The sequence below is a fragment of the Saimiri boliviensis genome, chromosome 4, assembly GCF_048565385.1.
Source record: "Saimiri boliviensis isolate mSaiBol1 chromosome 4, mSaiBol1.pri, whole genome shotgun sequence".
Classification (NCBI taxonomy): domain Eukaryota; kingdom Metazoa; phylum Chordata; class Mammalia; order Primates; family Cebidae; genus Saimiri; species Saimiri boliviensis.
This window is the reverse complement of record NC_133452.1, coordinates 160,163,587-160,181,163: the sequence shown is the minus strand read 5'-3', so window position 1 is coordinate 160,181,163 and position 17,577 is coordinate 160,163,587. Positions and strand designations below refer to the sequence as shown.

Below are 17,577 nucleotides of genomic sequence, written 5' to 3'. Positions count from 1 at the left end.
ACAATGGGAAGCATGCCACTGAAGCTTGCTTGGGAATACATACATACTTTTCCATTTGCACACTTACAGGCACTAAAGAGGCCGTGGATACTTGAAGACATTCTGAGGATGCGGTACCACAGACACAAGCTGGATGGCAGCAATATTATTTCTAGTTTGTATTAGTCAAAGCTGATTCCACTTAAGTGGATTCCTGAAAAGCACACACCACGTCTTCATAGCATGATCAGGCTTGGAAAACCAATTCTATTATCTCTCCCTGCGATCTGCATCTGAACCTGCATTCTGAATAATTTATTTTTAGACTAATAAGATGCTTGCCAAGACTGCTCCCTTTCTTCGGCAAGCAGCACAGGCAACGTTCTCCCGAGTGGGAAAACCTTGTCCCTTTGTAGGGAGAAGAGAGATTTTTTTTTTTTTTAAATGCAATTTCTTTTTTAAAGGCAGACCTAGCAATGATGTTCTCTCAAGTAATCTTAAAAACAAGTGAAATGTTTCTGCTTCATTGAATCTACATGTCTCTTATTTGCAGTTTGGCATCTCATGCTGGCAAACGGTGGTGCAATTTTTCTAACACCGTTCATGGCTGCAGCTAGAGCCCTTAAGCCACATGGAGATTGCTACTTTTCAGCAGGGTGAGAGCAAACAATTGCTTTCTGGAGCACCTTTGTGTGGAGGTGCTGCACTGTCAAGTATGTTTTACCAGTTACATTAAGGCAGATATGAGGGAGATGGCCTCAGGGTGTGTAGATTCTGTCACTCATCCTGGAATTAAGTAAGTTGCCTATTTGGGAAATGCTTCCCAAGATGTGAGAGGTATGGCTTTTTAGCAAAATTGATTATGCCAGCTAACAAGAACTGGAGAATCGTTAAACAGGTGGGAGATAATTGTCTACAATATATCTTATTGGACTGTGTAGATAGGTAAGTGGCCACTAATTAATTTCAGATGCTCTTTTAGCCTCTCACTGTAAGAGTGTGTCAAGGATGGTCCCAGACACTGGGGTTCCAGTGATGGGCAAGACAGGCATGGTCTCTGCCATCTTGGAGCTCAAGGTCTAGTAAATGCACACATCTTTTGTCCTTCAAGGAAACCTTTTACCAATTTGAATTCTCCAGAGTTAACCAAGGAAGAGATCCAGCAGTCACCTTCTCTGCCCTTGCCTCTTCAGCATCCTCTGTGATCGCCCACATCCCAGATAGCCATTCTTTACCATCTGCTCTTGGATTTAAGATTTCTTCCTCATTCATTCCTAGAGTTCAAGCTCAGGTACTGATCCCCTCCCACCCAATGATCTCCTCTCTGATCACCCTCTTTTTGTTTCATTCCATCTGGCAGCCTGCTGCCAAACGAATCCTACCAAACCAACACATTCATGATGTCCAGAACTACTGTGCAGATGGGCTGGACAACCCTTTGTCCAAAACCGAGGTGGCTCCTCATTTCTTCACATTCATACGCTACCCAGTCAAGACACTCTATTATCTGATTGTACATTGTCTGTGTAAACACATTGGTCTATTGATGATCTTCTAACCATATCCTCCATTGAATCAGAGAAAAAAAAACAGGGGCTTAATTTTCTTAAGGAGGCATAAAGCATTGTACGAGAAGCAAAGACACAAGAAGCACTGCCCCTGCCCTCAGAGAGCATATACTCTGTAGAGCCTGTGCTACTTTTTTCTATCATTACTGTTTATTATCTTCTATTGCTAGTCATTTCTTCAGGTTTTATTTCCCATGAAAATATTGGGTAGGTCTCAATCCGCTTGCTAAATGTGGGTCAGATAAGTGGAGCCATAGAAGGCCTGAAAAGGAAACAAATACTTCTACCTAAATCTCTGAGGAGGTTCCCAGAGTTCCTTGGGATTTGCAATGAGCTATAAATACTTGGCCAGGGAGTAAGGCAGGGTTTAGGTGTTAACAACAATAGCAATGGCAGTCGCTAAAAATCAGCACTTACGATATGTGACCGTCTATTGTAAGCACTTTAGAGAAATTAACCTACCTAATTTTAGGGGGAAATATTTTTAATAAGTTATTTTCCGTGATATACAGACAGAAGCACAAAAGAGAGGTTAAATAAGTTGTCCAAACTACACAGCAAGTAAGTGGTGAAACGCATCTGGCCCCCAAGCACATGGTCTTAACCAACATGCTGTCCTGCTCTGGAAATGAAAGAAATTGTGGGAAGGAGAGCAGATATGTGAACATACATACATGTGCCTGAAGGGGGATGAAGGAATCACTGTGGTTCAAGTAGGGTATTAGTTCTGTAGAAGTGGGATTAGGTTGAGGAGAGCCACAGTATAAAGCTAAGACATTACCCTCTTCCTAAACAATGGGATCAACAACCAAATTGTAGGATAATAAGTCCAGTAGCCAAATCTAAGACTGACGGGGGAGAAAGGGATTGGATATAACGAGACTAATCAAGAAGCTTCTGCAGTTGCCTGGCTAAGAGGTAATGGCGCCCAAACCTCGGTAGTGGTGAAAGAAAACTGAGATGGATGCTGGTGGTGTTACAAAGAAATGACATTATTGTGGTATTCTTGGAAAACAGAAGGTGATGGTAAAGCTGACTCTACATTTTTTGTTATTGTACTTTAGGTTCTGGGGTACGTGTGTAGAACATGCAGGATTGTTGCATAGGTACATACATGGCAAGGTGGTTTGCTGCCTCCATCCCCATCACCTATATCTGGCATTTCTCCCCATGTTATCCCTCCCCACCCCCACTGTCCCTCCCTTAGTCCCCCGCCCCCCACAGACCCCAGTATGTGATGCTCCTCTCCCTGTGCCCATGTGTTCGCATTGTTCAACACGCGTCTATGAGCGAGAACATGTGGTATTTGGTTTTCTGTTCTCGTGTCAGTTTGCTGAGAATGATGGTTTCCAGATTCATCCATGTCCCTACAAAGGACACCAACTCATCGTTTTTTATGGCTACAGAGTATTCCATGCTGTATATGTCCCACACTTTCTTTGTCCAGTCTGTTATTGATGGGCATTTGCGTTGGTTCCAGGTCTTTGCTACTGTAAACAGTGCCGCAGTGAACATTTTTTATAGTGCACATGAAGAAAGAATGCAGCTCCTTGAGCTTAGGAGTTGCGTCATTCATTTTTTCCCCCAGTAGCTAGCAAAGTGCTTGATATATCTTTTTAAAATAATGAATAAATGAAGGCGATGGAGGTAGAAATGGGAACATCAGAAGTGATGATGCCACATGTAACAAAAATCTCTACAGTGAATTTAGTAATTCACAGGATAACTGAGTGGCTTATGTGGCTTGGCTTCTGTCATGCCATTACTTATAAAGAAACAATTTATTTTCTCTTTCCACCTTTGGCCTGGATTTCAGATGCTACCTGCTTTCCCCCACCACACGCCTCGGATGCTTCTCTAAAGGCTGATCTTGGTCAGGCTGTTTGCTCCGCTCTGCCCCAGCGGCCTCCATCCTTGCCCAGCAACTGCAGACTCATCCTCTCTAGACCTGGATCCCTTCTCAGAATGTTTACACTTATCAGGGCGATAAGGTAAGCGGACTAACATACTTCACCATTCTTTAATTTTTTTAAATAGCCAAGGGAGAAACCACAGACATTTATCAGCCTTCTCACACAGTCTTAGCTGACCAGAATACTACAGTAATGAACGTACCTCATTTCTTGGGCAGTTAATGAAGGTTAATGTGACATACTGCCTCTGGCTGTGGAAGTAAAAAGGGGTGTTACTGCTTCATATTACAGCTGGGGAAAAGAAGTGTTAATAATCTTTCTCATCAGCAGTAAAGAATTGAGCTTTTAATACCCAGATATATTTTAGTAAAAGGCTAGTATATCATCTGTAAGTGGAGTTCAAGAGCACTGTTAGATAACCAGGGCATTTCAAGAGCCTGCTTATACTAGAGATCAAGAAAAAAAAAAAAAGAGAGAGAGGGGGAACGAGAAAAAAATAGCGAAATACAGCCAAAGCTGAATTTATTCCAAGAAAAAAGAAAAATGTAAATTTATGTTGGGAATGTTGTCATTTATATCACTTTAGATCAATTTTAATCCTTTAAATAGAAGAAAACTTGGATCTCACAAGTAAGTGATACTGAGTAACTGTGTGAGCAGGGTCCTTGATTTGATGAAGTTCACACAAATGCATTATGTGGACCTGCTAGTCTAAGGCAATGTGGAAGGCACTGTCCAGGGCCCTTACAGAGCTTACAATACACGTATCCAGGAAGACATTTCCCTTCCTTTTACAGAGGGAAGCTATTGCATTTGACGATAGTAAAAAATAACGAGAGGTGGGGTAGAGGCAGTGGCTCACTCCAGCACTGGGAAAGGCCACGGCAGGTGGATTGCTTGGGCCCAGGAGTTCGAGACCAGCCTGGGCAACATGGCAAAACCCTGTCTCTACCAAAAAAAGGTACAAAAATTTGGTGTGCACCTGCAGTCCTAGCTACTCAGGAGGCTGAGGTGGGAGGACCACTTGAGCCTAGTAGGTGGAGGTTGCAGTGAGCCATGGCAACAGAGCAAGGCACTGTCTTTAAAAAAAAAAAAAAAAAGCAGAGTTTAGTTAAAAAAATAAAAAGGGTATGCTCTCTTGACAGGGAGCCAACCCACCTAAGCCCCTTGGAGATCTTACCATAGCAGAAATAGCTTGCATGATGTGAATAGTCTATGAATGTGACTCTTCAGTCCTTTAAGTGAGTAAGAATGTAAGAATGCTATGCTTTATCTGTGCAATACTGGGAAATATTAATGATGTGCCGACAGTATCCATAAAGCCAGGGTCTCTAGGTTTATTTAATAGAGTTGCTAGAGGACTTCAAACTGCATGTCTTGGTTTCTAACGTTTTCAAAATGGATGCTGAATTAAGATGAGCCCTTCCCAAAGTAGACTGACAAAGTGACTAATTGCTGGCTGTTGGCAGAGGAATGATTTCCCCTCTCTCTGCTACCCAACATTATTACCCTCGTCCATTTTACAGGGACCAAATGGCAAGTTTAAGGTGGAAGAACTGTGTTTGTTCACCTGTGAGTGGTTTGACCTTAGACTTTGCAGAGCACTGTCAGGAAGTCGGTTTTTCCATGCTCTTTACAGTAAACAAAGACAGTGTGGCCATGCTCCAAATGTTACAGAAGGTCAGGGACCAAACTGCCTCAAAGACAAAGACCGCTTCCAGAAATTGAAACACAAAATAGATGTGAGCGCCATCCACATTCCACACTGTGCTCCTGTTCATTCTCAGTGTTTGCTTCAAACAGTGTGACACATACCCAGCGTAGATGCATAATAGAAATAGAATCATAAAACCCCAGGTGCTGGAAAGCACCTTAAAAAGGTCATCTGGTCTGACCACAAATCTAAATCGTGAATGCTGCCCTTTAAAACCTCCTTCATGTAATCATCCGGGCTCGAGGGGAACACCACTGGTGATATAAACGCAGGGCCCTGGGAGAGACAAGCCGTTCCATCTTCTGAATGCAACAGCCTGAGTATTTAAAACCCTGGGCTAAGGCTGGGCGCGGTGGCTCACGTCTAAAATCTAGGTGTTGGAAGGTCTAGGTGGGCCGATCACCTGAGGTCAGGAGTCCGTGACCAGCCTGGCCAACATGGTGAAACCTCATGTCTACTAAAAATATAAAAATTAGCTGGGCGTGTTGGCACACACTTGTAATTCCAGCTACTCGGGAGGCTGAGGCATGAGAATCCCTTGAACCTGGGAGGTGGAGGCTGCAGTGAGCCAAGATCATGCTACTGTACTCCAGCGTGGGTGACAGAGCAAGCCTCCGTCTCTAAAGAAAACAAAGTAAAACCCAAGAAATCCTGGGCCAAATCCTATCCCATCACAGTGGGAGCCTCACTGGAGCTTGTTTATTAATCCTTGATTTCAAAGTTTGGGAGCTCAAATCTAGTGTGGTTTCCACATCATGGTCCCTCAGTTACTGAAATCTAGGGATCTCATACCTAGCATGGTTTCCACGTGATGGTCCCTCCCCATCTATCATCCTCCATTCAGAATTTCTTTCTCTACACGAAATACCTGCAACTTCTTTAGAGATTACTCTGTGACTTCTAGTCTATTCAACATTCAGTTTGAGAGCCTAGGAATAGATTCCAGTTGATGAGTAGTGCTTTCAATGATGTGTCACACAGAGCATAACACAGGGTCCCATGATGCGGCTACACAAAGCAAAACAGTCCTATTGATTCCTTCATTCGAACTGATCCTGTTGCAGTGAGTGCAGCCTAACCTGGATTTCCTTGCCTGGTAGGTACCTCCTGCTGCTGCCTCGTACTAGGCTCACCTGTGCCTTTGTTCATCCACTTTGACCTAAATCCCATTTCTTTATTCTTTTTCTTTTCTAACTACTCTGCGCTTATTGGTAAGATATTTTAAATCGCATTTCTGCCATCTTCAGACAATGCCACTGTGCATTTATTTGACTGGTTTTGTTGTGTTACTGGCTTGGGTTACCATATATGATCAGATTTGAGGTATATTTTAGAACATTTTTAACCCAGGCACAGTGGCTCACACCTGTAAGCCCAGCACTTTGTGAGGCTGAGGGGGAGATTGCCTGAGCTCAGGAGTTTGAGATCAGCCTGGGCAACATGGGGAAACTCCATCTCTACGAAAAACACCAAAATTAGCCAGGCATGGTGATGTGTGCCTGTGGTCCTGCCTACTCAGGAGGCTGAGACGGGAGGATCACGAGCCTGGGAGGCAGAGGCTGCAGTGAGCCATGATTGTGCCACTGCACTCCAGCCTAGGTGACAGACTGAGACCCTGTCACCAGAAAAAAAAAAAAAAAAAAAAAAAATCGAAGGAAAGAAGTAGTAGTAATCTATTCTTAAAGGAGTCATAGGTATACATGTAACTACACTTATCTATCCATTGTAAGATACAAGACTCCTGAGAGCGAAGTTCTTAGAAAGGGCTGAGTACACCTTCTGTTTTTCATCTATCCCAACAGCGCTGCATTAGAATAAAATAACTCTCATTACATAAAATAGCCTGGCCTACTGGGAAAAATACTGGACTAAAAATCAAAAGCTATGGGATCTGGTATCTGTGTTGCTATGGGCTATCTGTTTATCTTTTATATAATTATAGAAAGGTCATTTTATCTTTTTCCAGGCTCTAGTTTCCTTCGTTGTCAAGTGAGAATCTCTACAATACGCACCGTGAGCTACACTGCCTTCTAATAGTTTATATTTCTGTGGAATCTTCATTAAATTTTTATAATTTTTTAGTACAATGGAATAAATTGTATATTAGCCAGTGGTTAAGCCCTGGCTAAAGTTTCCTATAGACTTTCATTAACATTAGGTAAGTTTTACATTAAATTCTGTTTTAAAACAAGTGAGCGAATGGCATGGTCACAAATCAAAAAAGTTCTTATGTCCAGAGTTCTTTTCTTTTATGCCAATTAGGGAAATTAGATAAGTCTGACTGGGGGTCCTGGAATCTTGAGCCTCTGATAAAATAGCAGTTTTGAATAGGTGAACCAATTACTGAGATTCTTGGTGTAAGGAATAAATGTCATAACGTGATATCATCACTTTCCTATAATCCAAATGTCTTCTTAAAATGTCTTTAATTAACTATACAGAGAGAACCTTTAGGTTGAAAAGACGTAGTTTCGTTCACATTTTTTAACTAGAGCCATGACAACAGAGTGCCTTGATGTCAATCAATAGTTCCCACAATGGGGATACTATTCACACTCGGAGCGAGGGGGAAGGGAATGATAGCCTATGTTCATAACAAGAGAACACCAGCTCATCTTAAAAATCTTGCCTTAGAGTGAAGTTAACTCCATGATCACATTCTAAGGCACATCCAATCCTCCTAACCTTCACAGAGTACAACTGTTGGTCTTTTTACTAAGTATATTATTAGAGTAGGCAGTTTGTCTCTTAGATGTAAAGAACTAAAATAAAAGTAGGAATCGTGGGTTTCCTTTTCTCAAAATCTGGGCCCAGTTTTGGTCCAAGCCTTTCTTTGTTAATGTTTCTTCACCGTTCTGACCTGTTTTATAAAGTACCATTCTCTATAAAACAGAGGAGGTGTCTCAGTGTCCAGGCTCTGTGCCCGTATGTCAGAAAGAAGGCATGTTTTTTGTCTTTTGAAGATCTGCTTTTAACAGGTAAGTGATCCAAGCAGTTTATGATCCTTGAGATCCACAAGTCATATTGTGTCTTAGTTTCTTTCGTTCTTAAAAGCCTCGTGGCAGAGACCCTAGTGCAACAATAATATCTCAGTCTCAAATCCCTTTCTGGGCATCAGGCAGAGGGCTCTCAAGCCAGGACCCTGGGCTTGAATAGCACTGGGCATGTAGCACTTCAATAAGCCTGAAGAAAGCAAGCCACAACTATATGATGAACACATGGTTCAGACATAGACAGTGATGTGGAGATGGACGGATGCTTTCTGATGTTTGTAAAATATACCTAGGTAGCAAATTGTTATGTAGTTAAGTGCCCAATGGCATGTGATGTGAACACAAGTTGTAAACATTAGCTTACTGTAACCAATATAATAGGGACTCTAAAATGCAATTAGCACAAATGACCACATCTCCATTCAAGTAGGAAGGTAGACTTTTAGATGAAACCTTAAAATAACTAAAGTGGCCACGTTCAGGATGCCAAGTGCAGACAGATATATCACTGGCTGCTAAAGCAGTGAGGCTTTCTCAAGCAACAGAGGAGGCAGGCTCATGCCCAAGGTTACACTGAGCATCTTATTGAAGTACAGCACCCCCACCCCTGCATCTGATGGCCTTTTCTGCAGGTCCCCCAAGATCAGTGCTATAGTACTATGGTGTCTATAGGATATAGATATATGGAAGGGAAGAAAAGGATAGCACACTGGAAAGAAAGGATGTTTATTTTTTACTCCATCTGACTCAATGCATGCTTTATGTAGAATCTGTCCCTTAAGGACAAAAACCTAATTAGGCTTTATTTGAAAACTTCTGAAACATGCAATACATCACAAGTGATTTTTTTTAATAGGAGGTGTGACTTAATGATTGACTTTATCCTCATGAAAATAACTCAGCTTACATTAAACACTGGTTCCTGATAATCTCTTTTCCAAAACACAGATACACATACAGTTTATGTATAAATAGATATGCATATATTTTATTAACATCATAAAGTTATAAAATGTATATAAATGTACAAGTATGCAAAATTATACATATAGAAGACAGATTATCAACATAGATAATTTAATAGAGTTGGCTTAATTCTTGATACTCTGTTTTCAAAGACAAAGATTTGTAATTACGGAGGATACTGAAAAGAATATCTTTATCCAGCATCTAAGGAAAATTTAAAAATAATTATTCAAATATGTTGCTATATCAACATAAATGTAGCACGTCTTCGTGTGACTTCTTTGAAAGGTGAGACTTTTGTTTATATGAGTATATTAAAAAGGCCAAAGTGATTTTCATACTCTTACTGAGGCTGGAAAAAGACATATTGATGAGTAAGTGAGTTATCTGGTGTAGTAAATGTAAAAGAATACGTCTTTTATTTTTATACGTATTCTTTCCTTGGGAAAAGAACACGTCTAATAATACTGGACAATTAATACTTACTGCACGCTAGGCACTGCTCGAAGCACTTCATGTTTACTGAGTTAGGCACCATTTCAATCTCCACTTTATAGCTGAGAAAACTAGCATCAGAAAAGTTCAATAACGACAAGGCCACCGAGCTAACACGTGGGAGAGCCAGGCTGCATACTCAGGTGTCAGGCTCCAAAGTTCTTGCCCAGAGTCCATTACCTGCCTTGTATCGCTTCTTTCTGTTTCTCTTCTCCCACGTGACCCCTAGCACCCAAAACCAAATCAAAGACAGATCCTTCTCTTGAATCTGCTCAGGCCTCCTAGTTAGTGTCCATGATACAGAATCAGGCTTTCTAAAGGAGTTTTGGAGACATTTTATCTAATTGTTGTAACAACTCTGCCAGTATGCTATTATTCTTTTTTGACAGATGAGGAAACTGAAACCCACAGAGATTAAGTAACATCCTCAAGATCAGAAAGGTAACAAACAGTGGAGGCAGAATTCAGACATTGCTCTACATGATGCCAAAGCCTGGGCTCGTGGAATTACAGTCAGAGTGCAACAGCTCAAGAGCAAAGCATCACATCTAAGTCACGGAAAATCAGTACAGAGGTCTGGACAGCCAAACAGCATCAACTCCAGGTATCTGGGTCAGCAGAAATGGCCCCGTTGGGCAGCATTGAGATTGCAGGATCACACATCACAGGCTGATTCCTCTTTGGTTCTGAGCATCAGCCTCATGTCCGCTCAAAGTAAATGGCCCCTCTGATTGGAATCAGAGGTGTCTGGGTCATCTCACAGAGCCAAACAAATATGACGTGCTATTACAAAGCCTTTCGGGAATTATTCCCAGTGTAATAAACACATAATCATATAGCAAGCTTTGATAAAGTCCAAAAACAAGGGAATGTGGAGTATCTAAGAGAAAAGTTTAGAATGTAAATGAAAAGCCCAATAAACTGGGGCCAACTATAGGATAGAGCCCTGTGTGTGATGGCCTGCTTATGACGAGCCATAGAAAAAGGATAGTGAATTCTGGATAATAAGAAATGTCAATGAGATGGAAAGAACCACCTGTTTTATGTAAAACTCCAAATAACCAGATCACACTGGACAGCCACTCAAATAATGCCTTCATAATACAGAGTATTACTGAGAATAACTCAATTCACAGGGAGCTTAAGGCAGCCAATATTTGATAGCCTGTCAGAAAAAAACAGAACGGTAATTACAGAAAAGAATCAAATCCTCGGAAAAACAAAAATTAATCAAACTAAGTTTGTAAAGCCTATCTTACAGACACGTTGTCTGGACTGGTCCTCTCAAAAGTACTTTTTTTCAAAATTGTATGCCAATTTAGTTAGTTAATTTAATGATTTTTGTCTGATTACTTCAAAACTGGAAATACTCTATGACTCATAACATCTTACAACCTTTCTACTTTCTTAAAGAATCTCAAGTTTATAATGACAGGATTATTTTTCAGAAAATAAACGATAATGTAATGATTTCTGTGTGGATTGTAGAAAAATCAACCTTATGACAACAGTAGCAGCTGCATTAAGAAATCTGAGTAATTCCAGTCAACTTGAGATCACGTCTAATCAAACACAAATACAACTGATAAATTTCATTAAGTAGTGTGGAGGTTAAACTAACACACAATTATGTAATAAAATCCTTTAGAAGTACTAAAATGTTAGAATAGTTCAGATATACAGAAAAATTTCAAAGATATACAGAACTCCCATTTTTCTCTATTACTAACAACTTCTATTTGTCACAATTAATGAATAATCAATATACAGTGTTATTAACTAAAGCCCATACTTGACTGGATTTGCTTCGTTTTGAGCTAACATTCTTTTCCTTTGTCCCAGGGTCCCATGCAGGCTACCACGTTATTTATTTGTCATTTTAGGCATGTCTTGGCTGTGAGTTTCTCAGACTTCCTTGTTTTTGATGACCCTGACAGTTGGAAGGAGGACTCGTCAGTTATTTTCGTAGAAATGCCCTAAATTTGAGTCTGGCTGATGTTTTTCTTAGGGTTTGACTGAGGTTACGGATGTTGGGAAGGAAGACCACAGAGGTAAAGTACCACTCTCACGAAATGATCTTAAAAGTACATATCCTCAGCTTGCGTTATACAATTGGTGTGACCCTTTGTCACCTGGCTGTGGTAAGGTTTGTCACGTTTCTCCACTGGAAAGCTACTCTTCTCATCACCCACTTTTCTGTACTGTATTCTTCAGAAGAAAGTCACTATATGCATCCCAAACTTAAGGAGTGGGAAGTTATGTGCTACCCCCTTGTGTGCAGAATATCTGCGTAAATCGTCTGGCATTCTGCTGCATGGGAAAATTATCTCACTCTCCCATTTATTTGATCATTTTTCTTATCAGTATGGGCTCATGGGTATTTTTTTTAATACGTTGGGTTATAATCCAATACTAACACAACAAACTTTTTTATGGAGATGCATCCAAATATATTGCTAAAATGGGCCTGACACCTCTTTACCTTGGCCAAACAGAAATTCTGGATGTAGCGAAGCACTCTGGTGTCATGTGGACTTTGAAGGTTAAGAAACTAGGGATCGTCAGAACACACTTGCTCTTCCATCTCATAGAGAAAATGGGGATACACCTCATCATTTCAGGAAACCTTCTTCCTAATATTTCTGATACATCCAGGATAAAAGTCAGAATTTATAATCAATAGCTTCAAAGGTAAGCATAATTTGTTTACTAGAATTTTTTTAATTGTACTTTATCGTGCAGAACATGCAGGCTTATTACATGGATACACATGTACCATGGTGGTGGGCTGCATCCATCACCCTGTCATCTACATTAGGTATTTCTTCTAATGCTATCCCTCCTCTAAACCCCTACTGGCCAACAGTCCCCAGTGTGTGATGTTCCCATCTCTGTGTCCGTGTGTTATCACTGTTCAAGTCCCACTTAAGAGTGAGAACATACAGTGTTTGGTTTTCTGTTCTTCTGTCAGTTTGCTGAGAATGATGGTTTCCAGCTTCATCCATGTCCCTGCAAAGGACATGATCTCATCCTTTCTTATGGCTGCATAGTATTCCACAGTGTATATGTGCCACATTTTCATTATCCAGTCTATCTTTGATGGGCATTTAGGTTGCTTCCACATCTTTGCTATTGTGAACAGTGCTGCAATAAACATATGTGTGTATGTGTTTGTTTGTATAATAGAACAATTTATAATCCTTTGCTTATATACACAGTAATGGGATTGCTGGTTCAAATGATATTTCTAGTTCTAGATCCTTGAGGATTCACCACACTGTCTTCCACAATGGTTGAATTGATTTACGTCTCCCACCAATAGTGTAAAAGCATTCCTGTTTCTCCACATCCTCTCCAGCATCTGTGGTCTCCTGACTGTTTAATGATCGCCGTTCTAACTGGCGTGAGATGGTATCTCAATGTGGTTTTGATTTGCATTTCTGTAATGACCGGTGATGACGAGCTTTTTTATCATATGTTTGTTGGCTGCATAAACGTCTCCTTCTGATAAGTGTCTGTTCATATTCTTCACACACTTTTTGATGGGGTTGTTATTTTCCTGTAAATTTGTTTAAGTTCTTTGTAGCTTTTGGAAATTAGCCCTTTGTCAGATGGGGAGACTGCAAAAAATTCTCTCCCCTTCTGTCGGCTGCTTGTTCATTCTGATGACAGTTTCTTTTGCTGTGCAGAAGATCTTTAGTTTTATTAGATACCGTTTGTGTGTTTTGGCTTTTGCCGTCACTGCTTTTGGTGTTTCAGTCATGAAGTCCTTGCCCATGTCTGTGTCTTGAATGGTATTGCCTAGGTTTTCTTCTACGGTTTTTACAGCTTCCGTTCTTATGTTTAAATCTTTAATCCATTATGAGTTCATTTTTGTATCAGGTGTAAGGAAGGGATCCAGTTTCAGCTTTCTGCGTATGTCTAGCCAGTTTTCCCAACACCATTTATTAAATAGGAAATCCTTTCCCCATTGCTTGTTTTTGTCCGGTTTGTCAAAGATCAGATGGTTGCAGGTGTGTGGCATTATTTCTGAGGCCTCTATATTTGTTTTGGTACCAGTATCATGCTGTTTTAGTTACTGAAGCCTTGTAGTATAGTTTGAAGGCAGGTAGTGTGATGCCTCCAGGTTTTTTGTTTTGCTTTGTTTTGTTTTGTTTTTGCTTAGTATTGCCTTGGCTATGTGGGCTCTTCTTTGGTTCCATATGAAATTTAAGGTGTTTTTTTTTTTTCCAATTTTGTGAAGAAAGTCAATGGTAGCTTGATGGGGATAGCACTGAATCTATAAATTACTTTGGGCAGTATGGCCTTTTTCACAACATTGAATCTTCGTAACCATGAGCATGCGATGTTTTTCCTGTGTTTGTGTCTTCTCTTGTGTGCTTGAGCAATGGTGTGTAGTTCTTCTTGAAGAGGTCCTTCACATCCCTTGTTAGTTGCATTCCTAGGTATTTTATTCTTTGTAGCAATTGTGAATGGGAGTTCACTCATGATTTGGCTGTTTGTCTGTTATTGGTGTATAGGAATTGTGATTTTTGCACATTGATTTTCTATCCTGAGACTTTGCTGAAGTTGCTTATCACATTAAGGAGATTATGGGCTGAGAAGACGGAGTCTTCGAACTATGCAGTCATGTCGTCTGCAAATGGAGACAATTTGACTTCCACTTTTCCTAATTGAATACCCTTTATTTTTCTTGTCTGATTGCCCTGACTAGAATTTCCAATACTATGTTCAATAAGTGGTGAGAGAGGGCATCCTTGTCTTGTGCCAGTTTTCAAAGGGAATGCTTCCAGTTTTTGCCCATTTAGTATGATATTGGCTGTGGGTTTGTGATAAATAGTTCTTATTATTTTGAGACACATTCCATCAATACCTAGTTTATTGACTTTTTAGCATAAAGGGCTGTTGAATTTTGTTGAAGGCCTTCTCTGCATCTATTGAGATAATCCTGTGGTTTTTGTCTTTGGTTCTGTTTACGTGACGGATCACGTTTACAGATATTTGCGTATGTTGAACCAGCCTTGCATCCCCGGGATGAAGCTGACTTGATCATGAAGGATAAACTTTTAAATGTGCTGTTGGATTCGATTTGCCAGTATTTTATTGAGGATTTTCGCATCAGTGTTCACCATGGATATTGACCTGAAATTTTACTTTTCAGTAGTGTCTGTGCTTGGTTTCGGTATCAGTATGATGTTGGTCTCATAAAATGAGTTAGGGAGCATTCCCTCTTTTTGTATTGTTTGGAAGAGTTTTAGAAGAAACGGTTCCAGCTCCTCTTTGTACCCCTGGTAGAATTTGGCTGTGAAACAGTCTAGTCCTGGACTTTTTTTGGTTGGTACGATATTAATTGCTGCCTCAATTTCAGAACCTGTTATTTGTGTTCCTGGTTTAGTCTTGGGAGGGTTTAAGTGTCCAGGAATTTATCCATTTCTTCTAGATTTACGGGTTTATTTGCACAGAAGTGTTTGTAGTAATTTATGATAGGAGTTTGTGTTTCCATGTGCTGGGTGGTGATATCCCCTTTACCATTTTTTACTGCTTTGTTTCTTCTCTCTTTTCTTTTTTATTAACCTGACTAGTGGCCTATCGTCTATTTTGTTGATTTTTTTTTTTTAAAGCTCCTGAATTTTTTGAAGGGTTTTTATGTCTCCATCTCCTTCAGTTTTGCTCTGATCTTAGTTATGTCTTGTCTTCTGCTAGCTTTTGAATTTGTTTGATCTTGTGCCTCTAGTTGTTTTAATTGAGATGTTAGGGTGTTGATTTTAGATCTTCCCTCACTTGTCTTGTAGGCATTTAGGGTTATACATTTCCCTCTAGACACTGCTTTAAATGTAACGTAGAGATTCTGCTACATTTTATATTCGTTCTCATTGGTTTCAAAGAACATCTTTACTTCTGCCTTGGTTTCATTATTTAGCCAGTAGTCATTCAGGAGCAGGTTGTTCAGTTTCCACATAATTGTGTGGTTTGAGTGAGTTTCTTAATCCTCAGTTCTAACTTGACTGCATTGTGGTCTGAGAGACTGTTGTTATGATTTCCATTGTTCTGCATTTGCTGAGACATGGTTTACTTCCAATTATGTGGTCAATTTTAGAACAAGTGCAATGTGCTGCTGAGAATAATGTATATTCTGCAGATTTGGGATGGAATGTTCTGTAGATGTCTATTAGGTCTGCTTGGTCCAGATCTGAGTTCAAATCTTTAATATCCTTGTTAATTTTGTCTCATTCATCTAATATTGACAGATAAGTGTTAAAGTGTCCCCCTCTTACTGTGTGGGAGTCTAACTCTCTATCTGGGTGCATTTATATTTAGGAGGGTTCGTTCTTGTTGCATTAATCCCTTTACCATTATTTAATGCCCTTCTTTGCCTCTTTGTCGGTTTAAAGTCTATTTATCAGAGACTAAGATTGCAACCTCTGTTTTGTTTTGTTTTGACTTTCCATTTGCTTGGTAAACCTTCCTTGGCTACAAGAGGGAGTTCCCCAGTCCCTTGTGCAACTTGCTGGGTGAAGCAACACCCCACCCTGCTTTGGCTTCCCCTCCTTGGGCTGCACCCACTGTCCAACCAATCCCAATGAAATGAACCAGGTACCTCAGTTAGAAATGTGGAAATCACCCACCTTCTGCATTGATCTCGCTGGGAGCTGTGCACTGGAGCTGTTCCTATTTGGCCATCTTGCCCGGGACCTTCTGCTTACTAGAATTCTTAAGGCCGATGTTGGATCAATACCTCGTTCTTTCAGAAATAATGTTGGTGCTTATAAATAGGTATTACATAATCTGATATACTGATTTATATATATAGCAATTTATATATATAGCAATTTATATATATAAATTATATGTATTATACATAAATATGTAAATATATTTATAAATTATATAGAAACATATAAATTATATTGTAATTACATATATATTTATATATATAAATCACGTATACTGAAATATATAATATATAATATATAAATATATATTAATATTAATATTGATCAATATATTAATATATTAATTAACATTAATATATTAATATGTATTAATATAATATATAATATATAATATAATATATAATATACTATTTATATATATTAATAGATATTAACATATTGATTAATAAATATATTAATATAATATATAATATATAGAATATATAAATTAATATAATATTTATATGTATTTTTATATTATATATTAATGTATTAATATGTTAATATATATTGTTAATTTTGTCTCATTCATCTAATATATATTATATATATTATATAATCATATAATATATATTCATAATTATATAATCATAATTATATAATTATAATATATATATTAATATTAATATAGAATATATATTTATATATTCTATATTATATATATAAATTTCTATATATAAATATATATATAAATTTCTATATATAAATCTATATATAAATATATATTCTATATTATATATATAAATTTATATATATAAATTTCTATATTATATATTATATAATATATTGTATATTATATATTATATGTAATATAGATAATATATAATAGAAATTTATATATATAAATCTGTATATCAGATTTATATATGTACTTACTCTAAAGGAGCATAATTTAGTTTGTGATATAACACAGTAACCTGAAGTAAAGTAGGAGGTCAAGGAAGTCTTTATATATACAAATTGTGAAAAACATTTATAGGTCAGATTATGTGATACACTGATATCACATAATCTGACCTATAAATGTTTTTCACAGTTATACATGTATTTCAGGTATAAGGGTGAAAAACATTTGCCGGTTTAAAGTTTACTATGTAGACAGGAGACTGTCTGGAGGTATAGGGATATAATTGGGAGTCAGAGTAATAAATATTTTAAGTACTTACTACTTATTACTCATTAGCACAAAGTAACTTTAGGTATAAAATGCATGAGAAGACTCTAATAAAGAAGTCC

General features: G+C 38.6%; 1 long non-coding RNA gene across 1 annotated transcript in view; it reads left to right on the top strand.

The window, feature by feature from the left end:
* LOC141584408 (uncharacterized) overlaps positions 1-15,957 on the top strand; it is a 92,247-nt gene extending 76,290 nt beyond the window's left edge. Inside the window, exons 3-4 of the long non-coding RNA XR_012517460.1 lie at positions 3,364-3,538; positions 7,141-15,957. This is a non-coding gene — a long non-coding RNA (uncharacterized LOC141584408). The remainder of the gene's footprint in view (positions 1-3,363; positions 3,539-7,140) is intronic.
* The last annotated feature ends 1,620 nt before the right edge of the window (positions 15,958-17,577 follow it).